Source organism: Piliocolobus tephrosceles, chromosome 8 (genome assembly GCF_002776525.5).
Source record: "Piliocolobus tephrosceles isolate RC106 chromosome 8, ASM277652v3, whole genome shotgun sequence".
In the NCBI taxonomy this organism is placed as follows: domain Eukaryota; kingdom Metazoa; phylum Chordata; class Mammalia; order Primates; family Cercopithecidae; genus Piliocolobus; species Piliocolobus tephrosceles.
This window is the reverse complement of record NC_045441.1, coordinates 95699720-95712935: the sequence shown is the minus strand read 5'-3', so window position 1 is coordinate 95712935 and position 13216 is coordinate 95699720. Positions and strand designations below refer to the sequence as shown.

Genomic DNA, 13216 nt, shown 5'->3' with positions numbered 1-13216 from the left:
TTCATTTTGTATCTGAAAGTCAAATCTCTAAGCAGTTATTGATGAATAGACAAAAATGGCAAGCTTTCAATAACTATAAAAATATTCTAGTGCTGGTTGGACAGAAGAATAAAGGGATAGGTTTTGGAAAATCTTAAGGCTTCACGTTTTTTATGAACACATCATCTTTCTTTTCATGGATCTCTTGGTCTAGTTGTTCTCAAATATATCAGTGAGCACTGTCTTCAACTACCAATGTAGGAAAATATAACCAATGGTAAGACTTAAAGAAATAAGGGCTATTTGTTTCATATTACACAATGTGCAGAGAAAGGCAGTCCAAGGCTGGTCATCCACAATCCCAATAAAAATGAAGTCTTTCTGTATTGTTAGTCCACAGTCCTTAGGATCTTCTTGCTTGTCTTATGATTGCAACATGTCTACTCCACCTCCAGCCTCATGTTCATTTATGAAGCCAGAGAGGGGAAGAAGCACAGTGGTAAAGGCAAGATGTTTGTTGATTTGTTTATGAGGAAATCCAAAGTTTCCCCAAATTCCCACAGTCGAGAATTTCATTGATATGTTTTAGGTTAGAACTTTGTCACAAGGCCATGTTAAACTGCTAGGGAGGAGAGGACTTTGGGTGGAGTTTGAATGAGGTAATCGGTATAGTTTGTCTCACTGAATGTGGATTTGAACTGCCTGTCATCAATATTTAAAAGGGCATTTTTCCTTGCCAGAAAAGATGTTGTTTGGGTTGCAGTAACAAGGCAAAACAACAACAAAGGAACAATCACAGCAGATAAGAAGTAAGCAAGTGTTTGATAAGTCATTATATCAGTGCTGCAAAGGAACTCTGGTCTAATGCTCTTTCCTATCCCAGACCCCTGTGGTGAATAATTCAGAGACCAAAAAAAGCCAACTACTGAGGAACCACAGCACCCACAGTCAGCAAATCATTTCATAATGGGATCCAGGGCCTAGAAAAGCTTGTATGTGGAAACAGCAACCATTGTGACAAACTATGAACTTATGTATTTTCAGCAATCTTTTAGTTTGACAATATATTGATTAAAAGTCCAGGCTCACGACTCAGGGAGAACTGGGTTTATATCCAGTCTCAACTATTTACTAGCAATATGACCTTGGGCAATTTCAGCCCTCTTGGCCTTTGATCTTTAAAACTACCTCACCCCAATTTTCCTACCAAACCCTAAACTAATAAAGAGTTTGGATTAATCTTAAGTTTTAGGTTCACTTTGGGAAAACCATTTCAGAATATGGGAAATGTGTAGAATTGCTAGGGAATGTTGCTCAGGACAGTGGAAATCATTGCCAGTGTTTGCATTTTAAAGATTACTTTCTGCTATGGTGTTATGGATTATGACTATGCTTTTATTTATTTATTTATTTATTTATTTAGAGACAGAGTCTCCCTCTGTTGCCAGGCTGGAGCGTAGTTTGCCATCTCGGCTCACTGCAACCTCTGCGTCCTGGGATCAAGTGATTCTCCTGCCTCAGCCTCCTGAGTAGCTGGAACTACAGGCGCACGCCACCATGCCTGGCTGATTTTTGTATTTTTAGTAGAGACAGGGTTTCACCATGTTGGCCAGGCTGGTCTCAATCTCTTGACCTTGTGATCCGCCTGCCTCGGCCTCCCAGAGTGCTGGGATTACAGGCGTCAGCCACTGTGCCCAGCTTATTTTATTTTTATTTTTATTTTTATTTTTGAGATGGAGTCTCACTCTATCACCCAGGTTGGAGTGCAGTGGTGTGATCTCAGCTCACTGCAAGCTCTGCCTCCCGGGTTCACACCATTCTCCTGCCCTCACCCTCCCGAGTAGCTGGGACTACAGGCACCTGCCACCACACCCGGCTAATTTTTTGTATTTTTAGTAGAGACGGGGTTTCTCCGTGTTAGCCAGAATGGTGTCGATCTCCTGACCTCTTGATCTGCCTGCCTTGGCCTCCCAAAGTGCTGGGATTACGGGCATGAGCCACCGTGCCCAGCTGACTATGCTTTTAATGCTTTCTTTCACCCCAGCTTCCCCCATGCTCATGGGAAGTAAAATAGAGCCCTTTGGGGCCCAGATTTATAAAGTCTACCAGAGTGCTCAAACCATAGCATGATCAAGCTAGAAGAGAGCTTAGAGATGTTTGTGCTAAGCTTTTCCCTTTTACAAGAGGGACAGCTGTGAATCTGATAAATTTTATGTACGAATCTGAAAAAGCCAGGCTCTCAAGATGAATTTTGAGTACCTAACTGGGCTGAAATTCAGGAGTCACGTGGCCATTTGCTGACTAGAGCTCACACACATACTCTGAGTTCCCAGAAAACCTACACATCTGCTTAACTTTGGGTTGTCATAGCTAACAGTTTCTGTCCACATGGCCTGAACCAACCAATAGAGTGTAGCCTGCACTGACCAATCAGAATTCGGCAGCATTGACCAATCAGAACTCAGCAAGTGTCAACCAATCAGAACTAAGTCAATTTGAATCCTGTATTTGCATAAGAGGACCTGAGTGGAAAGCTGGGTGGGAACTTTCACTATAAAAGTGAAACCCTCCTTTTGTTTTCTGGAATGTGTCTTCTGTTTCCACTGAAGGCTGTGTCTTCCCTGTTTGAAAACTGTTCACTGGAATAAAGTCTCTCTTCTATAAATTCCTTTTCAGATAACTTTTTTCATATCCCCGAAGTCAGACAATTACAAAACTAGGGGCAGGACCTGGTTTTTCTGTGTCCTTGGCTAAGCTTATAGCCTCTATATCTTTCTATTTTTTTTCCCTCGGATAATTCTAAAGAAATAGAATATATATTAATATTTCATTCGTGAGACAAAAAGCAATAATTAAGAATATTATACATCTGTTTAGTTGTTCTGTCCTTAAAAACACAAGGATAACTTTTTTAAAGTTACTAAATCTCGATATGACAGAAAAAAAGCCAGTATTATTTTTATAGGCATCCTCAAAATTTCCCCAAATAATGTGCAGAATGTTCATTAAAAATGCACAATAAGAGATTTATATAATAGCATATAAACATAGAAGTTAATTATTCTAAGACTAATATCTTGAATGGTTGGGTTTGTTAGGCTTATTAGTGTATAATAGATTTGCAAAGTTAATTTTTTAAATCATACTTTTTAAATGGCATTTAATCTGTGGTTCACTAACTCTCAGGGACTTGAGAAGGAAAGATGTGAAAACAAAAATGTGATGTGAATTTGGTCTGAAGCTTATTTAAAATGTTTAGAAGCGTTAGTTTTTTAAATAAATTGAGGTTTTTTTAATATACAGGCTGTTTAATGTTTTGAAGGCATAATTGAAACCAGCAATTTGGATTGGGATACAATTTGAACTTACTTGGAATACACATAACAAACTGTAGTCTTGCATTTTAGGTTCAGTTACATCACCTCATGAAAACAAGGCAGGTTCTGTTTTGCAACCATTTTTCTTAGTGTCATTTACCCGTTAGGAAATGCTGCTTAGTTAGCAGATGGTAGGGCTCATACACTATCAGTCAAACTGCTGGCCAAACTTAGAGCTAGTGGGAGGGTTGGCAAAGACTGTTTTCCGTGAAAGTACAAGTTTTTTTTTTTTGTTTTTCCTTCTGTGTAGTTTGGCAAGCAATACAGAGAAAAGCCTTATGCTGATGAATTTGGAAACTCTAAATAATATAGTTAAGTAATGCAGTTGTCTTAATAATGTAAGTATTGCTTTAGGGTTGTCTTCATTTTAAACAACTATGACTTCTTGTTTGTAAAAGATATATGTCATGTGGACTTGCAAACGGTTATAAAATCACCTTCAGATTTTACTGTGTTGATGACTCATTTTCTCACTTGGGGAAGAAAAGAAACCTGGATAGCTATTAAAACTAGTACCATGTTGTAAAAGAGCCAGATGGTTCAGGCCTGTTTGATTAAATTACTTAGAATTACTTGTAAAACAAAAGAATATTCTCAGTGACTTTTCAGATCTATGTTTTGATAACCTCAGGGGTCAGTCTGACCTTATTTCACCAAGGCAGACAGTGGTTCCAGGTTTCATAGCTATGTACTGTGTGAACTTCAGATAAGGAAAGGTTCCACAACCACATTGCTCTATCAAGGAACTATGTGGATGTTGGCTCAAGTTGTGGTGTGGGTGAAAAAGCAAATGAAACAAAACATCTAGAAGTCACTTTGGGAACAGTTTATTTTTGGTGGAACATGCTCTACACATAGACCTCACTTTCATCACTTTAGTCTTCATCGCTGTCTCTGTTAAAGTGTTTACAGGCTGGGCGTAGTGGCTCATTCCTTTAATCCCAACACTTTGGGAGGCAGAGGCAGGTGGATCGCTTGGGTCCAGAAGTTCGAGACAAGCCTGGCAACATGACAAAACCCTGTCTCTATGAAAAATACAAAAATTAGCCAGATGTGGTGACATATGTCTTGTAGTCCCAGCTACTCAAGAGGCTGAGGTGGGAGGATTGCTTAAGTCTTGGGAGGTTGAGGCTGCACTGAGCTGTTACCGTGCCACTATACTCCAGCCTGAGTGACAGTGAGACCCCATCCCCCTCCCAAAAAGGGAAAAAAGTTTACAAGTGATTTTGATCTAAAGTTTTCATGACTTTTAAATTGCAGAAGCAGTTCTATTAATTTTAGCAGGACCACCCTTGCAAAATGATCTAGCATATGAAAGACCAGAAACTACACCACAGTAAGAGGCAGCCATATGGAAATGGAGAGAATGTGCCCTGGAGTCTGGGTAGTCGCTTCTGTCATTAGCTGTGTGACAGCTGTGGCTGGGCATGCTGCTTAATCTTTTTGTTTCTAAATTGTCTCATTTGTAAAAAGGAGATGATAGAGAATTTAAATTGGGAGTAACAAGATGTTTTTGGAAAGGTGGGTTATGTCTGTGTTGTTGAGGCCTTGAGTATCCACTTAGGAGATGGGTTTTAACCAGTAGGCAATGAGGGACCACTGCAAGCCAGTAACGTGATGGCAGACTTAAAAAGTTGTTCTTTTTCCCCCTTCGCTGTTCTTCCTTCACCCTCCCCCTTCCCTGGGTGGGTCAAGGGGTTGGATGAAGTCTGGAGGTAGACGGATTTCTGTAAGAGCACTGGGATATTATCAGTGGGAAGTAAAAAGAAAGGACCCATGTGAGAACCAAAGCATTAACAGAATGCTGGGACCCACAGTATGTGGAGTGAAAGAGTGAGTGAGGAGGCTGATAGGGCAGCATTGAGACTGGGTGACTGGAGGAGTAGGAGGCTCAGAAGTAATGCAGTCAGGAGCAGAGCCAGCTTCTTTATTGATCTTACAGGCATGACTCACACTGCCTGCCACTTATTCCTGACTCATGCTTCCTGTCTTGCTAAGTATTTTTCTTTCCATACCATACAATGTTCCATTGGAATGGTTGGTGGAGCCTAATTTATTTTAGCAGTTTACCATCTGTTTCAGGTGGCTCGTGATTTGCACTGAAGCCATTTATCAGTTAACTCAAGAGTCCGTGTTTTGTGTTCCAAAGACAACCCTCCTTTTATTGCACTACAAGGTAACATTAAACAGGAGAGAACTGCCAGCTTGCTCTTTCCCATGCCTTCCCTGGCCCTATTATCTTAAATTTCTTTTTTTCTATCGATTTATTCCTTCATGTATAAAAATGTGTTTGACTCACTCCTTTCCTATAAATCATTTCTCAATGCTGCTTCTCTCTTAAAGTATTCTGTTTTTCTCCTGTTATGTGTTGGCAGACTTCTTGACACTACCTCCCACCTGCCCACTGCGACACTCAAAAACTGTTTTAAACAGTCTCTACCTGGGTGTTCCAAAGGCACACGGTTAACAAAACAGAACTCATCATTTTCTTCCTCCAACCTTCCTTTTCCCCTATATCCTGTCCAACCCTCTCTCTTGTATCCTGTTTCTCAGTGAATGGCAACATTGTCTACTTAGTTGACTTGGCTAGAATTTGGAAATATCTTTGACTTCTCTCTTTTACCCCCTACTGCATTTTTTTTCTTTTTAGCACATAATTTCACTTTGTTTCTTCTCTCCATTCTCTCTGGCACTCATTTTCTATTAGAGACATTACTATCAAAGTCAAAGCTGCTGAATTTGTCTTCTAGCATCTACTCTTGACTCTTGACTTTGACCACCTGACTTATTTTTCATTTGTCCACCAGAGTTGTCTTTCTCAGGTCGCATTTATTCGTGTCACTTCCTGGTTAAAATCTCTCTTGAACTCTGTTAGCTTTAACATGCTGCATGAGGTATCTCCGGTTCTAACCCCCACTACATCTCAGCTTCATTCTACATCATTGCTCCAGAGGAGCCCTTGGCTGTAGCCACGTGGAGTTACCCAACTGCAAGGCATCCTCTCTGGCCATATGCCTTCACCCATTACTTGCTCTCTTTGTAGGCTCTCTACTCTTCTTCCTTGTCCTACTCAGTCCTACTTAGGCTGAGCTCAGATGTCATCTCTTCCAGGAAGGCTACCCTTGATCCTCTGTTCTCTCTCTGTCTTGGTTAGTTACCCTTCCTCTTTGTTCCCAGAGTCCCTCCCTAGATACTTTTTACTCTCTTATAATGGCCTATTTTGTGTTTTCTTCTTGGACTATATGTGCCTTGAGGACAGGGACAGTGACTTACCTGCTTTGAATTCACACTCTCTAGATGCTCAATAAATGTTGGTTGAATGATCGAATGAAAAATGATGTTTTCTTTTCAGCTCCACTATTACAAACTTGGTCTCATCAAGGTCCCAAGAATTTCTTAATCATCAAATCTGATTGCCTATGATCCCTTCTTGTCTTGCTTTTTCAGTAGCATTTGATTCTGGGCTTCTGTGGCATGACATTTCCTGTTTCTTTTCTCTGGGAGTTATTTCTCTATCCTCAGGATAGGTTTCTTGCTCTTTCCTCACATCCAGATGTTGGCCCTGGTCTGACTGTACCTCCAGATGTTGACCTTGGCTCTCTCTCTTTGCCCTACATTCTCACTAGGTCATGGCAGTCACAGCTAGGCTTTCACCCACCACTGTCTGGTGTTGGCATTGATTTGGAATAATGATAAGGACATTTCCAATTTACCTATTATTTGACAACTTTAACCTTTTAAATCTTGATGAATGTGAAGCCAGTGCTACTTATGATGTGCAGTAATGTTGGGAGAATGAACTGGTTTTGGGGAAAGAGAAACTTAATTTTAGATTCACCGAATTTGAAATGTCAATGAGGCATTAAGTTAGAAGGTCCTAGAAGTATCTGAAAAGTAAGAGTCACTTTCTACATATACAGCAATTCTACATATACAGCAATTTTAGAGTGATATGATCCAAACTCTTTTCCAGGAAAATATTCCTCACAGATGTTCTTGAGGTTTTAGAAGGCACCCTCTTCCGTATCTGAGTTTGGAACCAATTGAGAAATAGACAGATGGAAATGGGCATATTATTTGACACAGCTGACAGGAGACTATGACTTAAGATCAGTGACAAAGTATACTACTTCGTTCCTTCTTTCCTGAATCAGATAGACTCGCCCCTCAGTCACTGCACAGCTGAACAACTGCAGGCCTCCCTATGCTGCTGAGAGCAGACCAGGATGCATGCATCTTGCATTCAGGTCAAGGCAGGGTGGAGCAGGAGCTGAATTGCAAGCCTAGTTCTTTCTCCCAAACACTCCTCCTTTTTTCCTGGGAAGATACGAGGGGTAGAGAGAGAGAGGCCCAGAGTGTTTCTAAGGTGTTTCTAGGTAGAGACGTGAGGCCAAGGCAATGAAACATCTCCATTAACAGTAACGTTTATCCAGCATTTGGTCTAGTACTTTCTGTGCTGGAGAGTCTGTTGACTTTGCGACTCTTTCTGGTCTGTCTTGGGAAAGATTAGATAATTAGAAAGTTGTCCTTCACATCAAAGCAGAGAAAGCAACCTCCCCATCATCTTTTGTTTCTATTCCTTCTTCTGCATTCACAAGGAAGAAGATCAAATTTGTCAGTTATTCATGCATAGCTTTCGTTTTATTTTCTAGTGCTTTTGTGGTTACTTGTTTCCAGTTTACTCAATTGTTTGTTCCTCTGTGAGTTTCTAGTCTCAGCCTTCCCTGTCCCCATCCCTGCCACTCTCTTGGCTGCTGCCTTCTAAGAATTCTCTGTTTCTAGCTTCCTCATAAAGTGGACTGGGCCATGTTTTCTCCCTGATTCTGAGTGGTCCCACCTTCTGAAGGGCAAGGAGCTCTCCAGGTTATAGCTTGCCTGGATCTCTTATACCCTTATACTGAGCTCCCTCATTATTGTGTCTGGGGTTTCTCTTTAAGCAATGTGAGAGAAAACTACACAAGATAATGTGAATATGCAACCACATGATTTATTACTTGACACAGTAAGTGGAATCAGTGGAACAAGCAGCCTAGGATGTCCCTTGAGCACCCAGGTTCAAGTTAATCCTTTTACATGGAAAACACTTTCTCCCATGTAGAGATACCCAGGTCATTTAAGACTCTACACCAGTTATGGTTCTGCATCATGAAGGAGTCCTTTGTCCGAGCAGTAGGGAGCAGAGAATGCTCTCTGCTGAGACTCTTAAGTCCCCACTGTGTTCTTGGCTACATTCATTCTTGGGGTTAAAAGAATGTACACCATTCTACATTTCTGCCCTCTCCCGCTTTGTTTTGTTTTTCTTTTTCCCTTCAATATGGCTGATCTGTTTGGGTTTTTCCAAATTTTCTAATTTATCTTCTATTTTCATTACCATTTTTGCTGCTGCTCTTCATCTCCTATACAATGGTTTCCTTCTCCAATTAGTTCTTCATACTCAGCAGTATCTGGAGGTAGAAAAAATATTCTAAGTGTGATCTGATTAGTGCAGCATCCAGTGCAGGTATCATCCCCACACATTAAAGTGGACATTCCTGAGCCTATCTTTACCCCTCATTGAAGCAGTGCTAGCTAGACTCCCCACTGACCTGTAATAGCCTCTTCAGCATTAATTCTCTCTGGAAACTCATCCTCAGTGACAGTACTCCCACTTGGTTTTCTGTCCACCTTTTTGATCACTTATTTTAGGATTCTTTTAGGATGACATATCCCCATTGCTTTCTTATATGATGGTGTTTGTAAGGACTCTGTCATTGTTTCTCTGTTCTTCTCATTCCATCTTCACTTCCTGGGTGATTGCAAATACATGCTTTAGATTATAGTTATATGCTGTTTACTCAGGATTGCCAAATCTGTGTTATCTCTAGCCATCTCTCTCTTCTAAGACCCAGGTCATTTAACAATGTCTGCTGGGTAACTCCACTGGGAGTATTTCACAGCATCTACCTCCTAGCATGTTCAGCTTGAAGCCATCACTTTGCCACCTCTCTTATGGGACTACTCCCCACCCCTCTGTATTTCTGTATTGCTTTCTTGGTAAATGATATCATCACTTGTCATCCAAATTAGAATTGTGGGAATCATCCTAGACTTCTTTTAAAAAAATTATCCACATCCCATTAGTGATTAGTGTATGATACCCACTCAAGATGCATTTTCATTTAGGAATAAATATAAAATGGGATTTCACATTATTTCAAGTTTTGCCACATAGTGAGGCTTATGTTTCTCTTTCACTATTTTAAATTCACCAAATTCAAATTTGTACAAAATGCATCCACACTACACTGAGAACTATGCTTGGATTTTTGCTATTAGTTATCTCATTTAATCCTCCCCATATCTTTGTGAGGTAGGTTTTTTTTTTTTTTTTTTTTTCTATTTTGCAAATGAAATAAATGATGCTTGGGGAATTTGGTTAAATCACAGTGGTATGGTTGAGTTTGGCCTACTGTATAAGCCCTTTTTACTTCATAGAGAGTGTGGGGATTTTTATGTACAGTTTTTAAATTTCAATAACTTTAGGGGTACAAGTGGTTTTTGGTTATATGGATGAATTATATACTGGCGAAATCTGTAATTTTAGGGTAACTGTCACCTGAATACTACACATTGTACACAGTATACACTATATTTTTTTATTCCTCACCCCTCTCTCACCTTCTCCCTTTCGGAGTCTCCAGTGTCCATTATACCACTCTGTATGCCTTTGAATACCGATAGCTTAGCTCCCACTTATAAGTGAGAACATACAGTATTTGGTTTTCTCTTCCTGAGTTATTTCACTTAGAATAATGGCCTCCAGTTCCATCCAAATTGCTGCAAAAGACATTATTTTTTATGACTTAGTACTATTCCATGGTGTGTGTGTATGTATGTGTGTGTGTGTGTGTGTGTGTATCACATTTAGATATATATGGATATATACACACACACACTATATATATATATATCACGTTTTCTATACTCATTAATTGATGGGCACTTCGTTTGGTTGATATCTTTGCAATTGTGAATTATGGTGTGATAAACAGAAATGAAGCCAAATAGTTACAACCAACTGATCTCTGACAAAGCATACAAAAAAAAATATACTCCCTAGTATTTGGATGAAAATAAATGTTATATTTATTCCTTTACAGTAGGCCCATCTGCTGCATGTCCCCACCCATTTAACCAGTAAATTCAATCTCAGTCATCACATTCAATTCTAATATCCTTTTGCCCCTGCTGCTTGGTTGTGCAGGAGTCTTAGAGGTATCTTATAGCCAAAGCACCCATGAAGAGAACTGGACTGGAGTCCACATCCACATGGGCAGCCGTGGCTGTGCTCACTGCCTAAATCGACACAGTCCCTTGTAGACGGGTTTCTGAGCCCAGCTTGGGCACAGGGACCATGGCCCTCAAGGCAGATCTTTTGATCATCAGTTGCCGTGACTTTCTGATGGTGCCCATTAGAGGGCCTGCCACATTTTAGGAAGGTCTACATGTAGGCCCATGAATCTGTCATGAGCCTCCATTCCTTCCCTAAGTCTCAGCAACTTTCCAACCTCCCCATCCCCACACACCAGCAACATTTTTCATAGATTGGTCCAATTTCACTCTTGAAGGCTAGGTATTTTGTGGGGCTGGTTTGGCTTCTGATGGTTGGCAACTTCTGCGTTTAGCTCTGCCATGTAAATGCCAGGAAAGGACTCAAGTATTAGCACATAAACCTTAATGTCTTCCCATTTCTTCTGGTATCCTAAAGTAAAGAGAATAGGCAAAAATGAATGTTTCAATAGATTATTTGCAAAGTACTATGATGTCTCCTACTAAATGTATTGATGGCGGGGGGGCATTGTGCCAGGTTCCAGGGATGTGGGGTGTGGATTACTGAGTATCTCCCATGCATGCTAGGCACTGTTCACACATGCTCAACATGTGTTATCTTGTTCATACTCATCCATTTTATGAGTGAATATGCCCATTTTATGAGACAAAGGCTTGGGTCATAGCAATTTAGTGGCGAAATTGGCATTTGAGATTGGGTTTGTTTGAATCTACATGTTGTTTTTTCCTCCAGTACATGATAATGCCCGTCCTTGAGCTTGTGTTGAACCAAAACTCTGAGGTCTTTATCTGAACTGCTGACTGGATGTTCTGCCTTATGTCACTGCTAATCTCAACTCTAGCATAACTGTTTCTGTTATTCCTGTTCAATTTAATCTTGTTGATTTTGGTTCTGATTCCAGTATTCAGTGAGTCAGCTATGTCTTCCAGCTCTATGGAATTCACTGATTTCATAAACATGAATATAGCTTTATCTATGTAGAAAAAAATGTTGAACACAAATCCCATCTACTCTCCCTTTCGGGGGATCTTCCCGCTGCTCCTGAGTTGTAACATGCCTCTATGGGTTGTTGGTTAGTTACCTATCCACGGTTTGTACCTTCCCACAATATCTTATATTGTGTGGAATGTGGAGTGGTTTGTTTGCGGATTAGAAGCTCACTCAGGAGCATAGCCACCAGCGTGGTGTGGGTTCTGGATAGTGTGAAGTGCAGACTATCACATAGCTGGATGTGCTAGGGCATGGTCTACAGAGAATTTGACTATAGTTTAGGAGTTCCACCAGATGCATGCTGGCCAGGTGGTGAGCATAAAAGAATTCTAAACTGGTGGGAATCCTGCAGATAGGAAGAACACAGTGGCGTGTATATGAAGCCGTCAACACATCTTAGTGACAGGCAGGTGATCAGAGACTGGGCGATCAGGTGTCAGGAGTGAAGGTCTGTCTGCAGGGATAAAGGAGAGAGAGATGAGCCCAAGCAATGCAGGACCTCAGTCAAGGGTAGGATTGCCAGAATTAGCAAATAAAAAGAAAGGATGCCCAGTTAAATTTGAATTTAAGTTAAAGTTGTTATTTTTTAGTGCAAGTATGTCCTGTGCAATATGTGGCATATACTAATACAAAAAATTTATTTGTTCTTTATCAGAAATACAAATTTAATTGGGTATCCTGTATTTAATGTAGCAACCCTAGCCCAGATAGAACTAGAAAATGGTACGCAGTTAGATTCCCCCATCTTTAAATTAAGATAATAATTGGCACATAGCAGGGTTCTTCTAAGAATTAAAATAAAATGCCTAACACACAGAAGTGCATAACAAATATCAATCCCCTTTCTATCTCCATACAATTGTAATCTTCTTTCCCTTCTTATTGAAAGTACAGCATTGAAAAAATATCAATTAAGTAATTGTAATAAATAAAACGTCTCATAAGCCCCAAGAATGAATGAACTGCCTTTGATCTGCACCATCAATCTTCTCTTGCCTTTGGACTCAGATTTGTACTGGAACTATACCACCAGCTCTCTGGGGTCTTCAGTGTGCCAGCAGAAGGTAGTGGACTTCTTGGCCTTCATTCTTGTATGAGCCAATTCCTTAAAGTAATTATCTTTCTCTCTCAATATATATCTAATGGATGGATGAATAGATATGTAGATAAATAGATAGATAGGTAGATAGATATATAGATAGTTATATGTATGTTCTTGGTTCTTTTTCTCTATAGAACCCAGACTAATACAGATTTTGGTACCAAGGGTGGGTCTATAGGAACAGAATTTTAAGGATGAGTTTTTAGAATTGGTTTTTGGGTTCCTAGAATTGGCTTTCTAATGTTATCAGATTTAAAGATGCAAATGACTCTTTTTTCAGTGCTAAAAAGTGCACTGATGTTTCATGGTGTTATCTGGCAATAGAGATATGCCACATATCTCCATTGGATGTTCCCAATCAAATGAATATAATTAGGTTGGCTTGTTGCTCCTAATGTCACGAACAAAGTATTGAAAGTTCTTTCAATACGCAGGAAT

General features: G+C 40.1%; 1 protein-coding gene and 1 long non-coding RNA gene across 2 annotated transcripts in view; one reads left to right on the top strand and one right to left on the bottom strand.

Moving 5' to 3' along the window:
- Window positions 1-13216, top strand: part of FBXL13 (F-box and leucine rich repeat protein 13) — a 277980-nt gene that overhangs the window by 68205 nt on the left and 196559 nt on the right. The gene's annotated exons all lie outside the window — the stretch shown is intronic.
- On the bottom strand, window positions 8319-9141 carry LOC111526682. The gene is made up of 2 exons (XR_002726458.2): window positions 8942-9141; window positions 8319-8800 (listed from the first exon to the last, which is right to left on the bottom strand). It is a non-coding gene; the product is annotated as an uncharacterized LOC111526682 (long non-coding RNA).